The sequence below is a fragment of the Panthera leo genome, chromosome C1 (assembly GCF_018350215.1).
Source record: "Panthera leo isolate Ple1 chromosome C1, P.leo_Ple1_pat1.1, whole genome shotgun sequence".
In the NCBI taxonomy this organism is placed as follows: Eukaryota; Metazoa; Chordata; class Mammalia; order Carnivora; family Felidae; genus Panthera; species Panthera leo.
In genome coordinates, this window is record NC_056686.1 from 172,568,479 (window position 1) to 172,572,005 (window position 3,527).

A 3,527-nucleotide genomic window follows, 5' to 3' on the forward strand; every position below is an offset into this window, starting at 1 on the left:
CAGGGCCATGGGATCAAGCCACACTTTGGGCTCCCTGCTGAGCATAGATCCTGCTTGAGATTCTCTCTCTCTCTCTCTCTCTCTCTCTCTTTCTCTCTCCCTTCCTCCCTCCCTCCCTCCCTCCCTCCCTCCCCCAACTTCTCTCTCTCTGCCCCTTTTCCCTGCTCGTGCTGTCTCTTCCTTTCTAAAATAAAAAAGATAAAAAAATACAGGGAGATCCTGTGTACTCTTTGAAAAAATAATAAACCTAGAACTTACTTTGACAGCACATATACTAAAATTGGAATGATACAATGAAGATTAGCATGACCCCTGCACAAGAATGACATGCAAAAAAATAAAATAAAATAAAACTACCCTAGAATCGTCCAATTGCACTACTAGGTATTGACCTATAGGAGCAAAAATACTGATTCAAAGAGATACATGCACCCCAATGTTTATACCAGCAGCATCAACAATAGGCAAATTATGGAAAGAGCCCAAACGTCCACTGACTGATGAATGGATAAAGATGTGGTATATACAATGAACTATTACCCAGCCATTAAAAAGGATGAAATCCTGCCATTTGTAACAATGTGGATGGAGCTAGAGTGCATTATGCTAAGCTAAATAAGTCAGAGTAAAACAGATTCCATATGATTTCACTCATATGTGGAATTGAAGAACAAAACAAATGAACATGGGTGGGGGAAGGAGAGGCAAACCAAGAAACAGACTCTTAACTATGGAGAATAAACTGAGCGTTGATGGAGGGAGATAGGCAAGGGTTGGGCTAAATGGGTGATGGATATTAAGGAGGGCACTTGGGGGCACCTGGGTAGCTCAGTCATTTGGGCATCCAACTCTTGATTTTGGCTCAGGTCATGATTTCACAGTTTGTGAGATCTAGCCCTGCATATGGCTCTGCACTGACAGTGCGGAGCCTGTGTGGGATTCTCTCTTTTCCTCTCTCTCTCTGCCCCTGTTCCACTTGGTCTCTCTCTCAAAATAAATCAATAAACTATACAAAAAAAAAAAAAAAAAGGAGGGCACTTGTATTGAGCACTGGGTGCTATATGTAAGTGATGAATCTCTAAATCCCATGCCAGAAACCAGAAATTTACAGTGCTTGTTAACCAACTAGAATTTAAATAAAAATTTGTATAGAAAAAACTTAAAACATGAAATTGTACCAGAGGATACACAGACAGCTGTGCTAATTGCTCCTACCAATCCTAGGCAGCGAATATTACTACCATCTTCACTTAAATATGGATTAATAAAGCATAAACTCATAATAAAAACAAATTTAAAAATTAGTATTAAAACTAAACTGAAAATCAGCAACGAATTTCAGTTTAAGTTAACAGAAATTTTTCTGGAGATAAATTCTAAAGATAAATTAATGAAGCAAATAACATTAAAGCATCTAAAAGTATGATTCCACACACAAATTACCAGTTACTTGTTCTTACCAGTATCTTGTTCTTGGGCTGACCATGATTCATCATCCTAACGGCAGTATTTTCAGAGTGAAGAGAACTGTTACTAACACTTACCTTGAGACAAGAAGCGTAGAATAGGACTACACCCAGCAAGCTGAAGTATATGGCAGCCACTCCAGCTCTCTCCTGTGTCTGTTAAGCACAAGGAGATTCCTCACATCTCTATCCATACAACACATAGAAACAGAAATTCAGCAGAAAAATGCAAAGTAGTTCCAAAAGCATGGAAAATGTTTTCATTCATCCCAGTCCCTTTCCAATTTGTCTCAGGGCGGAAAACTTCTTGTAAAAGTACATGCGCAATCTTTTGCTACAATTTGTAAGTTGAACTAATATAAGATATAAAGTATTAATGAAATCCTAAAAAAATTAAATCACTTTTAAAAAATCATTCTTTGCTCACTTGGTAATGAGCAAACCTCACATGTGATCCTTTTGGAATTGCTTCATTTTCTGAAGTAATAGTACTTCATTTCTACTAAGTTGAATTTATTATTTAGAACCAAGGAAAAAAGTGCTGAGAGAGCAAAACATTTCTCCCAGTGAGGTGAAAGTAAGAGCTTGAGTGTTTATTATGCGAAATAAAACCACAAAAGGGGGGCATATTATGACAGTTGGGGGTTTAAGTGGTCAAACAAATAATATTTGCTTGTTCCCGTACTAAGTTTGAAAACAGTTGGGAGACAGACTCAAGTTTCAGGCCAAATATCACCTCTACCTCTAATGAAATAGATTGGAGAATATGGTTTTAGACCCACAGTTTTTCCAGGCATTTTGATAGTTTACCCTGGTAAGACAGATGAGTCTTCAGGCAAAGGCAGTGTAGGATTGTTCCAGGTTTCTGCCAAAGGCAGGCAGAAGGAGACCCAAATTCAAGGACTCTTCAGTGGTCAGATGGAAGAACACAAGAAATAGAGCAAGAAAGAGAATAAAGTCACTCAGTTTCTTCTCCCAAACTCACTGCATTGGGTTTTACTCTCTCAGAGGAGTGAATGAAATGTCGAGAAAGAAACTGGACATTTTACACTCCATGAAACAAAAGGCCAGGACCTGGAGGTTTTCATCTAACAGAGATGTGTGCCTCATAATTCTTACTTGAATATTGGGGAAATCTCTAGGAAATACCAACTTCTACTAAAATGAAAGTGGTTTTATTTTTTTAATTTTAGTCAAAACTTGGTAAACCATTTCATAAGGGAAGGAAATGTTTACATGCTTGTGTATACGTTTTTATTCTCCCAAGGAACAATCCACAGAAAGTAAATTCAATAACTTTCATTGAAACTCATATATACTATGGATATAGGAAAACAAATGTCCATGTGACTAAGGAAAATAATTAAATAGGACAACAGATAGAAACCACAGGCCATATATCCAAACCATCTGAACATGATGAAAAAGAGAGTCAGTAGGGTCTAATAAAAAAATTTAGAAAATAAAGAATATTTGACCAGGCATAAAATTTATAGAGATTTCAGTCCTTTACTGAATAAGCTACACTTGGGAGGAATAGCTACGGTGTTCACAGAGGATGTGCTTAAACCTGTAATACTATCACAATAGACAAGATTCCTAATAACTCTTTTTATAGTTCTCCAACAGAGTGAGAGCAAATGGTGAGCTGATTTCTATCTGGTCCTACAAAGTCTCTGTTCCTGTGACTGTTGAGCATCAAGAACTGTAACAATCCCTGAAATAGCAAAAGATTCTTTCTTTAAGTGCCATAGTCGCTAATGTTTAATGGCCATCAAAATGCCCACTCCCTAAGTGGAGTATAATTTAACAGAATTGGTTCTGTGATTTATCACAGCAACTACCTTAAAAATAAGTATGATTTTAAGAATAACTTCCTGGGGCACCTGGGTGGCTCAGTCGGTTAAGCGTCCGACTTCAGCTCGGGTCATGATCTCACGGTTTGTGGGTTCGAGCCCCGCATCGGGCTCTGTGCTGACAGCTCAGAGCCCAGAACCTGTTTCAGATTCTGTGTCTCCCTCTCTCTATGCCCCTCCCCAACTTATGTTCTGTCTCCCTCTG

At 38.2% G+C, this 3,527-nt stretch overlaps 1 non-coding gene across 1 annotated transcript; it reads left to right on the top strand.

Annotated features, from left to right (window-relative positions):
- Positions 1-254: 254 nt before the first annotated feature.
- LOC122228984 lies at positions 255-357 on the top strand. The gene has a single exon (XR_006206864.1). It is a non-coding gene; the product is annotated as a U6 spliceosomal RNA (small nuclear RNA).
- Positions 358-3,527: the final 3,170 nt, after the last annotated feature.